The sequence below is a fragment of the Struthio camelus genome, chromosome W (genome assembly GCF_040807025.1).
Source record: "Struthio camelus isolate bStrCam1 chromosome W, bStrCam1.hap1, whole genome shotgun sequence".
NCBI classification, from domain to species: domain Eukaryota; kingdom Metazoa; phylum Chordata; class Aves; order Struthioniformes; family Struthionidae; genus Struthio; species Struthio camelus.
In genome coordinates, this window is record NC_090981.1 from 30,585,054 (window position 1) to 30,599,234 (window position 14,181).

Sequence of the window (14,181 nt, forward strand, 5' to 3'; positions counted from 1 at the left end):
GTCATCCAAATATAATTTTAACAAAATTTCTAGTTTCCTTGCCTTTGTCTTGGTCCTTTCACTCTAAGACTCTCTCTGAACAATGTTTCTAGAAAGGATACTCTAGCCACAGTGAGAGTTTTCCTGCCATGCTACATAGCAAGGTGCCGTGCATGCAGTTGTATGTCTCAACTTTGCAATAACTTCTATAGTTCTGGAAAAAAGCTGCTATCAAGCAATGTATAGATGATGATGGTCTTTGATTTACAGCCACCTTAATGCTACTTGTCCATGGATTTTGGAGGTTTCTTCTTCTGATGTAGTGGAGGAAAAAAAAACCACAGGAATCCTGTCTTTGAAAGTTATTCATTTAACAGAGGAGTAGTACTTAGAGCTTTAGAGCTCTGCCATTATTTTTTTCTACAAAAGTGACTAATTCAGTGGATGCATTTAATTCTTCACCTATGATTTTTCCTTTCAAAACATGAAAGCATTTTGAGTGTCCTTTTTTTGTCCTTTTTTTTTTTGACTGGCACAGCCATATTTTCATTCTAATACATTTTTAAAGCTGAAGGTAATGAACTTTATCCCTGACTTCTCTAACAGCCTAATAGTTATTCTCTCTCTCTTTTTTTTTTTTCTCTCTCATTTCAAGGGCAAAAAGCCTACTCTGGAAGAACAAACTGCTGTGTGTAAAACTTACCATCTCTTGAGAATTTAGACAGTTTTCAAAAGTGCAAGGTTTATTTCCTTTACTGTCACATCTCCTGATAAATGTAATCTGGATAAATCTCAGATGCGAATCTGCATTTTGAATGTTTCATACAAACCAAGCATCTTCTGAAATTATCTCCTAACATCACAGAATCAAATCTTCATTTTTCAAGAAGCTGCTTCCATTCCTTTTTAGGGGGAGAGGGAGAAGTAAGGAAGTGGAAAATCTTTTTTTCAGGACAAAAATTATTTTACTTCTCCTCACGTGTGAAAGCTTTTAATTTTGAAGAAAAATTTCCTGGCCTCCTTGTCTTCCTGCTGGTATCTTAAAGTCCAGTCTTTGCCAGTTATCCTGACTAGTCCTGTCAATTTCTTCACTTAATAAGAAAAGATCAAGCCTACAGGAGAGAGAATATCTTACTTCTTTCTATTCTGTAGTCTCTCAGTCTAGGAATAACTATGTTACCGAAGATGGGATTCAGAGTTTTCAGTGATCAGTCTTTAATTTTAGATTTGATTCATGAAAGGTATGGAAATAAGAAGCACGAGTTACATGTATTGATGCTGATAATAAGAACATCATTAAAACATCTTATAAATGGTTATTTACTGTAGTAGCAAGGGATAACCTGCACCCTGGCAATAAATAACAATTTACTACCTCTTGAAATGTCCAGTCATTTCTAAAACTACATGTAAGTGAATCCTGAATATAACATGAGATTGATGCAGGGCAAGTGATCCCTGTTTACAAAACATCAGAAAATATCTTTCTTTAGTACCATCCTATAATATCATGCTGGAGAAGAAGGATTGAGGACATCTGCACCTTCTCTTTGCTATCTACGTGGCCTTCTCAACTCTCTCTCACAAGAAAGCACCTCACTACAGCTGCCAGTATTTCCTTGAAGGACGTAGGGAGCAAACACACTTTGAAAGTGCTGTTGGTGGTGCTGCTTAAGGCATTAGTACAGGAGGATATATGTGCTCTTACAATCTCTAGTGAATAAGCTTATAGTCAAAGATTCGATCACAGGAGGAGCATGGCCTGGGAACAGCGGTTTCTGTCACAGGAACATGGATTAACACGAGGCCTCATAGCTATAAGGTTTCATGCTGTTGCTGCTTGCACAGTTCAAAAACGTAATTCCTCCTCCAGCACAGCTCTGACTGTAAGAGCTGAAGAAGCTCCAAGACTGGTAACGGTCCAAGGGATTCTTCGGGTGGTTCAGATACTAATTACCATTATTTACTGCTGGAAATGTGATAATGCATTCAGTAGGAATTGCTGGGAAATAGACCCTTCATTTTCTCTGCAATATAGAATTAACACTTTTGCTTTGAATACCATTTCAGAGAATGCAAGCAAATTCTGACATGACCTCTCTCTAGCAAATTCATGCTAAATGTCCTTTACCAAATTAACATTGAATTCCAACAGCTGAGGAGGTTTGATCAATTTCAGCTGCTTATTTTTAAGGTTGAGTTAATTATTTTAGGGAGTTGATATTAATTGGATTCTTTGGACTTGGTTTTAAGAACGAAATTTGGGACTATAGCGGCTTGTAAATGATTCTGTTGAATTTCATTATGAAAAAGATCCACCGCTTCCTAATTGACTGGGTATTAGTAAAACAACCTAAGAGAATTAGATTTGTGAAAGTACTCCCAGATGCTTTCACTGGTCACTGCCCTATTTTTAATAGAAAATCAAGCATTTCAAACTGCTCAAGAATGAGAAACAAATGAGAATAAAGAATTCCAGTCTTTTATTCAGATGGATTCCTGAGACATGTAATTAGAAATGATTGGAATCAGTTTTAACAAATGATATTGGTTCTGCCAGGGATATTTGCACAAGCTCCTATGTGATGCTTTGAGATGGGCTTGCTGAAATTCGAAAATCTCAAAAGGCTAGACTAATTCTGAGAAACTTCTGAGTCTAGTCCCTCTCTGATAGGAGCCTTTTTCTTTCAGTTGTGAAAGAAAGAATCCTGGAGAAAATAGGGCTATTTTGAGAAGGAAGATGTGAGACCTAAAGCAAACCTTTAGAACCCAGATAACATAGCTGATGAAGACAGAGTAACCAGTGAGGTGATTAACTGGAGCTCAGCAGCTGAGGAGAAATACAGAGAATCTATTTGGTACTTGCAGGAGGTGATTTGTGTTTTCATACCTGCTGTGTGGGACATGAGAAGGCCCATCAGAAGGTACTGCAGCATGCTGAGAAACAGTATATTTTTAGTTAGCTCCATGGGGATCATCTTATAGCATCAATGTGGATAAACAGTTTTTACTAGCTAAAGAACGCTCTAACTAATATTTTGAAAAGCCATTTACAGTAACTAGTATGTAAATATAGCCTTGTCATGAATAGACAGACATTGGGAATTGCAACAAGTCTGATATGATTTTCTATATTGTTAGCTGCAGAATCCTTTTTTTTTCTTTTTCTTTTAATTCATACACATTGAAAATTATTTGCTGAAGAGGATTAGGTAGACTCAGAAAATAATACTTCTTTCTCACATTCCAATGAGAGAATTCTCATCGTGTGCTTTAAAGGCATTATATTAATTTAAAGATGTGGTAGATAAGGCTCATAGAATGGGTATTTAAATTGAAAGGTTTATGTTTTTGCCCTATTATGATTTAACAAATGACCTTCTCTCTATGTGTTTGGCCAGTTAGTGTTTTTCATGCAAAGAATTCAATCTTCTATATGAGATCCACAGCTAATGAGTTCAAAATAATCTTGAATTAGATGCCTAGATAGCTAATATGTTTTAGGGGATCCACTGTTACACCTGCAAAAACAACTTTGACAGCTTTGTGATGAAGAGTTCTGATGAATTATCTCTGACCTCATTGCCTGAATTACATTAGTTCGAAATACATCCAGAAGCTGGACTTAGAGTTAAAATAAAATCCATAAAATACTAAGGTCAGAAAAGGATCATTATGATTGTTCTATCCTATTAAGAATACTACTTTTGTTAAGTTTCAGTTTATATTCTGAGTAGTGACAGTGAATGCTTCCACAGAATTAGCATATTTCACTGTTTATGAATGGCAAATCTAGCCCATCAGGAGCCAGATAATAGATGTATGGTGGAATTAAGTATTTTTAGAATAAATTAACATGAAGAAACTGAACTACACGAAAGTTCAGTTCTGAAATAATAGTGTTTCTAGGCTGTAAATGATAAAGAGTTTCTTGGCAAATATTCAAATCCTTTCACTGTAAAATGGCCATACAAATGCAACATAACATCCCGGAATATTATTGACAAATGTTTGAGTGTAAAGGAGCTCCATTTAGTGAGAGGATAAAACATTTTTATGGTTGTTTCATTTTACTTTTAACTGTAGCTCCCAGAATTATGAACTGTGGTGACAAAATGGTTAGGGTAGTTTGCTTTGGATCCAAAAGTGCTGAGTTTGAGCCTTTTTCTGCAGAAGGGCTAACAGTTGGTCGCAGTCAGCCCAGCTGCAAGCCAGGAGATAGTCATCCGGGCTAAGGACTCGGAAGCAGCTGGATGTGGTGCTAACTGCATAGGCCTCCTGTGTATTGCTGGCTACCAGAGGCTGGCAAGCTCTGATTGTGCTAACTAGGTTTTGAAACTGCAGTCCTCTGCAGATAAAAGAGGGAATTTCAGCCTGCAAAGAGCAGAGGTTGTTGGGCAGGTTGAGATCTTGTGATGCTTAACGTCAGATGGTCCAAATCTGGTGAGATATTTTCTTGCTAATGAAAATGCTGGAGACATCAGCTATGTACCCTAACTCCTATGGTGGTGGATCAAGGCCCATGATGCACATAAAAGGAGAATTCATTAATGCTGTATATATATTGGTTATTGATTACTGTGTAGTTATATTGAAGTACTTGGGTGTTTACTTGTCTTGCATGATTTATTTGGCTTACTGGCAGAGTAGTTAGAAAAGTAGCAAGTGAATCCATACAATAGATCCAGATAAAGCAGCTGGTAAAACGGGACAACACCCAAGCTAATAGCTGTGACAATGCTAATTCTGGGCTTTGGATAAAGTTACCCAGTTGTTTTGCCAAGGCTGAGAGCTCAAATATCAAAAGGACACCAACAGTTAGGAAGCTGTGGTATAGGAAAAAGCAGGATTAGGTGGTTGCCTGGAATTATTCACAAGAAGAAGTTGTTAAGCTTTGAATGAATTAGCCTGCACATAAACTAGGGTTTGTTTATTTCTGAAGCTTTGTTGCTCCTTTTATAAATAAAAATATTTTGTTTCAGGGGATGATCTGAGCACCCTGTTCACAAGTCACAGTTTCTGAGGGAAAATGGGTCAGAGCCAGTCAGGTGGGATGAGTTATCCTGGTTGGGAGCAGCTGATGGTGAGGGAAAGATGTGACTCCACGGTGTCGCTCCTGAAGTAAGTGGTCTTACACCTGGGGAAGACAGAAGAGTCCTGAGAGACCTGAAAGTGCTTTCCTGCTGCCACGTCAGGATGTGAGCTGCAACCACATCCCTCAAGTGCACAGTTCTCTCATCTCTGATCCTTGATTTCCAAGAGCAGGAAATCCTCGCACGAGATCCAGAGTACTGCTGCGGTAGCCAGGTCCTGACTCGAACAGTCAGGGCACAAGGACTGTGGGGCTCATCACCGTCCTGCAATCTAGACATAGCTTCACACACCAGAGTGATTAAAACATGAAAGAGCCCTCTATCTGCATAGAAAAAATAACCAAATCAGTATGTTTTTCTGCAAATGAAAATATTTACTTTATTCAGCAGGTTTTCCACAGCATGAAATTTCAGCACACCCTAAAGTCAGAATTTAATTTAGATTTAGTTTTCATTTAGTTTTCTGGTTTTGCCCATAGCATGTACTGGCCCCAAAGCATCTGCAGCCTACAACTTCTAGAAATAAAACCTGTTAATTTATAATTAACCATGTTAGTTTTAGCTGGCCATTCCTCCTTTTTCCAAGCGGGCTATCCTATCTAGTTAATTGATTATTCAGCATCCATTTAGACATACAAGTATATACTTATCTTTTAGGTAGGAACAAGTTTACTAAATCTATGTAATGTCACTTAGATATCCATTGGGGGTTAGGAACTAGAGGAGTAAGGTGCTTTATTCTCAGAAGTAAATGATGCGCTCATGCAGCGTAGCTCATTAGGCTGTCATTGCACATATACTCAGATAGCTGGATTGTTTAAAAACTAGGCTGAGTTGTAAATAAGGAACTAAATATTCTGATGCCTCGTCTTCTCATGACAAAGCCTGTAATGAGAACTAGGAACTGCACAGCTTGAATCCATTCCTGTGACAATTACAAGGAGAGTAGGAAATGTCAGGAACAAAAACTTGCTGCTTCTGGTTTGTAATCATGACTGATGGAGGTCAGCTGCTGCAACGAGAGCCTTACCATCACAGAAATGCATTTCGAAACAGATTTAAGAGACCTAATTCCAAAGCAGAAGGAAGCTGAATAAGTTTCAGAACTGGCCTTCAGGGAAGATGATTGCAGGCAATGTAGTTAGTATTGCAATCCTTAATTCATAGAGAGAGGCACTAGAATCAAATCAGGATATGGTTACTTGTATGTCCTTCTGAGCAGAGGTGAAGGCTAATGGTAAGATAAAGAGAAGAAAATAAAGTAGATGAAAAAGCTATGGAGCAAAATACATTTTCTAGGTTAAACACTGAATTTCTTTACTTTTTACAATGTCTATACAATCATGGACTGTTTGCTAATCCTTCTACCTAAAACTGAGTAAGATCTGTCAGACAACTAGAATGAATTTGATTTAATTTCCTGATTTTCCAATAACTTGATTTTTCTTTATTATTGTTTTTATTGCTAGATTTAAATTCCTGAAGTCAGTGTTTTCTTGGGTTTTTTTCCTTGTTAATACATGTAGATTTTTGATTTAAGTTACAATAAATCACTTCTCCCTAACTGCTGAAGAAAATGGTACATCAGAAATGAGAAAGAGTACGATTGTAAAAATATTTGTTGTTTTTTTTCCTACTTGTCAATTCAGCAAGCTTGTGGTTAGTTGTCTTTATTCACTCTCGCTTCTTTTCTGTTCTCTACAAAGTAAAATGAGATTTATTTAGTGGAGTACTAGCAACGTTCCAAAGCTTCCGGGTGCGAGAGTGGAACAGGGCCATTATGCTCTTTATAACAAAGAAGAAGAAGAAAGAGCAATGAAAGGAGGGCTAGAAGTGCTGTGATATCTTAGGAAACCAGAGATCTGTGTGAAGGTGTTGGTGAACAGTGATGTGCTGCTGGTTTGAAGAAAATGTGTGATTATTCTTTACGAGAAAGAAAAAAAAGTTTTTCACTCAATCAAACTTTAACTGAGTTGCTGTCTGGAGGTAGGAACTGGTAGCTATATAGGCAATTAAGCCTCTAAAGGGAGCAGTTTTATATATGTTTCCCTCAGTATGAGCAGCTTAAAAGCTGCCACTTCTCTAGTTGTTGGCCCAGCTGTTTTGGGGCTCCGAAGTTCTGGGTCAACTTAAAGCAACCCATGAAAAAAATGTTATGTGATTTACTACTTGTCCCCACAAACTGGTATACTAGTACAGCTGGTGAGGGAGGGTGGGAGAATGCTTAAACTGTGCATGTAACAATATATATATAATGCTCAGAAATCTGCTGTGGTAGGTTACCACTTTGTAGTTAAGGTTACATTAGGCATGTTTTCTCCATTGCTCTACTTGATCCTGAAGCTAGCTTGGAAGACATGTGTTGGGACAAATACTGCTTCAAAAAGCAAAACTGTGACAAAATGCCTCTCTTCATAGATGGCCTACTGGGCTTTCATCCAAGGGCTGCCCCATATGACCAAATCTACCTCTGGCAGAAGCAACCTGTCCAGAGAGCTGTGCTCATGGTAATGTAAATGTACTGCAACCTGTCACGGAAATGCTAGTCTGGTTTAGAAGAATAGCCTTTAACTGCAGGATTTTTCCCCAAAAAGTTCTTCATAAAGTAGATCAGGAGCCAGCAGCAGGAGCTCACACTGAAGAGCTAGGAGCAGCACGCTGATTAAGAGCATTTCTCAGTAACTGCCGTTCCCTGTTACGGTGTCTCCTGATACAGCAAACCTCTCGCCTGCATTTCTGATGAGTGGCTCTGCTCTAATTTTGTTTAATGATTCTGTCCTGGAAAAGGTGAAAGGTCCCAGCCGCTGCTACTTACCTCTTCCAAGCTCCCATCAAGCCACTTCTTTTCAAAAGCTCTGCTCTCTGACCTTTAAACAGTCTAGGTGATTGCTTTAAGTTTTGCCAACAAGTGGTCATTTCTGCAAATGGAGCCCAATTCAGTTGGGGCTTACAAACTCTCCTCTGTCTTTCAGGGCCCATACTTCCCCTCAGTGTCACAAGGGATGGATTTGGGATCACTATAAATAAGTAAGAATTTATAAATGAAATTCTCCACTTTGCAGAACAACTGTTATTTTCCTGTCCTGTGACTGAGTATGAATACCTCTTGGGCAGCAAGCACGGCTTAGAGGAAAATGAATGTGATTGTCTTGTTCAAATAAACACCTAAGCTCTTATTTAAAAGATAAAGTATCCTCAATATACTAGAATGGAGAATAAGAATCTAAAATGTAAATGCACTCCAAACCATCTTATCCTTTCTCCAAAAATCTTTCTTCGGTCATTTTTGTATTTGTTCATTATGTATTTAAAACTGAAAACCTGAGCATAATTAAAATAGTTTCTGTTTTTAATTCTTTGTAGGTTCTTGCTGTTTTTAAGTAGCTGGAATATCTGTATTTTTCCTTGATGTGTTACTGGACAATTATTCTAATCCTCCAACTGTAGACCAAATCTGCTCTGTAGCTGAGGGTAAATCTGTTTGTATGTTTGTTTGGGGGTGGCTGGTGGGTTTAAAGGCCTCTTTTTTTTTGAGCTTGCTTCCCTTCTTCCCCACCCCCTGCTTTGGTAGAGTTATTCCATGTCATGTTGTAGTGCTGAAATCATATTTGCTGTTAGGTTTGGGTTTAGTGAGTTCTGTTTTTCTCCTCTTTCTTTCTTTCTTGTAGAATATATATATATAAGTAAGAAAGGCTGCTCTTCTGTCACTGAGAGCAGCGAACTCATCTTGTCAAATCCCATATAAGTTAAATCAATGAAGTTAGGTCTGAATTTAGGGTAATTGCCTATATTTAAGCTGAAGGAGAGCTCTTGTTTTGCAGCTTAGCCATGCTGATAGTAAATAATATCACTTTTATTTTAAAAAGAGAATAAAAATCATGAGAATTAATTTGTTCAGAAGCTATTAAGAACGTTTTGTTGCACTCTTTTGGCTTTCCCACTGTAACTCACTGCTGCCTTTACGTGTGTGGCAGATGCTATTAGAAAAGTCAGGATCCTTTAACCTTGCAGTTTCTAGTAACTAAATTGATTGTTGCTTGGACAGAATACAACTTTGTTTTACTCTAGACAGGAAGCTGAACTACCTGGTGTTATTTTTGGTCCTCTTAGACTCTAACACAATTCTCTCTTCCTTTATACAAGCCACATGTTTCTTATCAGGCAAGCAGACATACGATAAGGCTACCTTTCCAAGTTGTGTAAAAAGAAATGACACTTTTTGCCAATCAAAACTAGATTCATCAATAGTACAGAAAGAAAATGGGAGAGGTAGTAAAAAAAAATCTCTAGCAAATCCTTATCATCCTTTAAGACCCCTAAAACTTTCTTATAAAGTGAGGAAGCTGCTGAGATTAAGTTTGCACAACATAAAATCCCCAGGGCTTAGTTTCAGATCATTTTTAAGTCATATGTATATGTTAGTCAAATTATACTTCTAAGAGCTGACCACAGTAGAGATTTGTTGTGTTAATTTCTACTTGCCATCTCATTTATATTCAGTCATTGCCAATCACTAACTCTCTGCTTTCTGATAGACACCCTCTATGGCACTTAAACAATATTGAAACTTGTTAAATCCTATTAAGGTATAGGGTATATTCCCCTTGTGGGTTTCTTCCCCCCCCCCTTTTGTTTTTCTCTTCTTTCCAGCATTGGCAAAGCCGCCTCCCTATCTCCAAAACTTGGAGGAATCCAGATGATTTCACCTATCTGAAAGCTCTGAGCACTGCAGGCTGTCCCACACAATATACTTAGAGTTTGCATATATCTCTTTACTTCCACTGTAAAAATGTTTTATTTAGAATTTTCTTATTCTTATCTTTTCTATTTCAATCCACTACCTTCTGGCTATTTCAGTACTCTCATTCCCTTCTTACCAATCTAATTAAACTTTTACTCAAGTGCTTTACTTTGTCCAAGTGCTATGTATTTCTCATCATGCTTCGATATCACTCATTCTTCAGCTTCTTTTCTCATTTCCTTTTTTGTTTTCTTCAGCTCTGTTCCACTTACACCATATCAACAAACTTAGCCCTTCTCAACCCGGAGAGTGTGTGCAGGTGCGTGCACGTGAGTATGTGTTAAGTGGCAAATCGGTGAGTAAGTGCCTCCAATTTTGTTGAAATTCTATATATTTTGGTGATTACAATAACTTGTTCCATGGACTTGTAATACCTAGCATGAAATGCTTAAACTAACAACATGAAGGCTAAAGAAGATTAACCAAATGGCCTGCTCATGAGTAATTCCTGACCCCTGAATTCGATATCTGTATTATATAATCGGTTTTACCGGGGTGGGGAGGGGAAACAAAAACAGAGGATGAGCAATACTTTGTGCTTGTAATGCATTAAGAAGCTGAGGTTTATTATTATTATTCTAGCTCTGTGGGGTCAGTCAGACATGAAACGCTGGCTTAAACCTCTAGCAGTTTCCTAGAGAACTAAGAAAAACTAGGAAACCTGTACGAAACACAAGATGCTCTCCAGAACGGAAGAAATATCACATGCTTGAGAATTTGTTTAAATAAATGAAGAATTTGTTCAACCCCCGAAATGCTGTTCAAGTGAATCTAATACAGGTATAGACCAGCATATTTCCTTGTATTGGGTAAACAGTACTCTCTAACGTGATCGGGAAAGGTTTTCTAGTCTTTAGCAACTGTGATTTTTGGTCCTCAATAGCTGTCATCCTCCTTATGATAAGGTGAATAGGGGGTTGGCAGGGGAAGACTTCACCTCTGATCCATCTCAACAGAGGTATTTCAGAGTGGGGAGGCGAAGCAGTGCTGCAGAGCATCGTTGCACTTGCTCCCCAAGGCAGAGAGGCAATTAATGGTCCTGTATTAGTGCCACAAATGGCTACAGCAGAGAGTGAGGTTTGCACTGTTTCTGGGGAGCTGCTTGCCAGCCCTGCAGTAATTGGGAAACTCAGTCCTGCGGTTCCAGGCGCTGAAGTCTCCTGTGTTTAAAAGTTCAGTTTGGTATCTTGCTGCCTTGTGTAAAGATTTGTTTTCCTTACATATTTAATCAGGCGTAACTTGTTATGCTTTATTCTATGAGTGCATAGTCATTCACCTTTTGAAGTCCTATGCCAGGAAAAACAATATCAGGTTTACCATTGTGCTTGGAGGACAAAAATAGTTGTGCATATTGAAACTGCCAACAGCTGATGGAGAGCAGCTCGGGGTCAGGATAACTAACTCTCAACAGCTGTTGAAACAATCTCCACATGTGTACTAGCAGTATGCCAAAATACCAAACATCATGCAGGAATGCCAATAAACAGGGTTACCTGTCAGCTTTTCAATTTTTTAAATGTTCTGGCCTTTGTCCTCTTTTTCCTACCAGAAGACTCTCATCAGGCGTGTACTCTCCCATAGAACTTACATGGGACCTGACTGAAAAAGTAATTTCCAAATATTTCATATTTGTTTCAGCAGACTAATTATATGGCATAACTTCCTCTTACTTCCCCTTAAGTTACAGACTAGGTAGTTGGGTACTATGATGGTGTTTGGTGATAGGTGCAACCTAGCAGTGTCATAATCTTTTTCCTGTAGTGATAAAGTGACATTTAAGATAAATTTTTACAGCTATTGCACAGGGGCAAATTCTGGTTGTTTTCAAAGATTTTATATTTAAGAAATATGAATGTATGACTATATCACTTCAGTGGAGCAGAACTGGGCTCTGAGATTACAGGAAATTGATGTACACAGTTATGAGACAAATAATTAGTCTTAGCGAAGCCTTGATAGAATATTTGTCAGGCTTTAGAATAACAAGACATTGTGAATTGTAATTCATGAAAGTCCCTAAAATCTTGGGCTTCTTTCAGCTAGGAGTTTTGAAAGGTTCTTGGCTATAATGGTAATGGTTTAACCACAGGATATTCAAGTTCATTTTGGCCAATGTAGGAAAAACAGTAAGACTTTAACATACTAAGTGTGTAAATAAGAGGAGAAAAGAGATAAATGGACAATGGATAAAAGTTACTGAGAGGAAAACAATAATGTGCTTTTGCTGTCAGTAAATGGAAAAGCTGAGACCTAGAAGCAGTTAGAGAAAGAAGAAAATGCTTCAGTTTTTTACTTTAAAGCAATATGTTGGAAATAGGATATTCAAAAAGTATTTTGATTTCCATGTGGGCAGAAAAAGAACCAAATGTTAACTATGACGTAGCTAACAAATGATAGTTTCTCCCTTTGGAAAAGTCTTTGATGAAATAAATAAGCAAGAACTTGAAGAAATATGTCTTATTGTGTGTGTGTGTATATATATAGAGCTAAACTTATAGCTCTGTTATTAACCATTGCAACCCTTTTCATTAGAAAGATATGAAAATGAATTTTAAAGTAACTTAGGTTTATAGAGGAAAGTGGGCAAAAGAACAATAGATATTGCTATACCTCAGGCCAAGTTATATATGATAGTTACAGCTTCAAAAAGAACATTATTATTATCTAAATTGGACTGTCTAGCTTTCTAAGAAAAAAGGGAAGCACTGTAAAATATTGTGGCAGACTCTTTGCAGTAGAGCCTTAAAAATGAAATATACTTGATAATTTCACACAAGACTTGCAACCCTTCCTACCTGTGGCAGAAAGGGAAAAATAGCATTCAGAAATCTTTTCCAAAGATGCTAAAGAGGTGGGGTTTGTTTGTCTGGTAGCCTTGACACTTAACTCTTTCCCTTTCTCAAAGTTCACTTTCTTTTTCAATTGTTTCTTAGCTTTGTCCTTTAAACTGACTTTCCTCTTTCTCTGTCTTCACTACTGAAGTCTATGTTGCAGACAGTAGTGCCACTCTCATGACCCTTAGAGCTGTGTCATGTGGTGACAAAAAAATAGCTTCTTCTCGACCCTATTTCTCTTACTCTGCGTCTCTTCTGTGGCATCCTATCTGCACTGGCTTTATTTTTTTTATTTTATTTTTTTTTTTACTGATGTTTGTTTTCTGAAGCTGACAAGTGTTAAGGCGTGAACCTTGCATGCTTGAGCTGAAGTCTGTCTTCTAGTTGAAAAACATCCTGAAATGCCAAAAGGGTAAACTCTGCTGTTATCCCCTGTGTGGGGGAGAGAGTTCTATGATATTTTGTGCAAAATAGAAAGACTTTTTTCTTTTACTAAAATACTAATATACATATACTCATACAAATGTTGCATAAAGCATAGCTGTGAAATAATGTGACTGTGTGCATGTGAACACGCACAAAAGTATTGCAAAAAAACCTGCCTGGAATCTGAGCATCAAACAGACACCATGAAACAAATTTCTCCACTAACTCAATTTTTAGAGCCAAGGTGTATACATACTATTTTGTAAGACTTCCAGAGATCCACAAGCATTTGAATCTCCATGTTCTTATGTTAATCTGACCTTTAAAGCCACTTTATCAGGGTTTAAAACAGACTTTTTTCCTCCTTATGCACTAGGACTCGATACCCCTTTCATGTCACACCCCACTGAAGGGACTGGTCTATGTGAACTTGAGAGAATTTTGTGGGGGAAACACTTCACCCAGGCAGTCCAGTGACATGAGGAAACTGCCATTTGAAATAAAGTTACATAAAGAGAGTGACCTCACATGAGTAGACTGTGTTTCCTTGGTAATTAAACATTTGATATATGTATTCTCATTGCTGTTGTTCAGTGTGTAGTATTGACACCAGTGCTAAACTTGTTTCTGCATTAGTATATCTCAGAATGGCTGGAAGTTATCGGTCAGCAAAGTAGGCAGAGATAAAAGATAATCCTTAGCAATTTTTTTTCTGCTTTATCACTAACTACAGGGCCACATCACTAGACTCAAACAAAAACAGTATCATCAAGCTCTCAGATCTGTGCAATAAAAGAAAACACACCATTACAGAAAGAGATGCACAAAAACAACATATTGTTCTTGCCTATGGGTATATATTCTATCTGGCCTCCACCTCCCCCCTCCCCTCCCCTTGATGATGTGCTGGAGCTAATAACCACTTTAAAGATAAATATTTTTTTCAGACCCATTTCTTATGCAAACCCTGAGTATCCTCACTATTTTATGTTGTGAATAACATACTTGTCAACAAGATTCGCTGTAGCCTGGTATTAAAGCTCTTTAC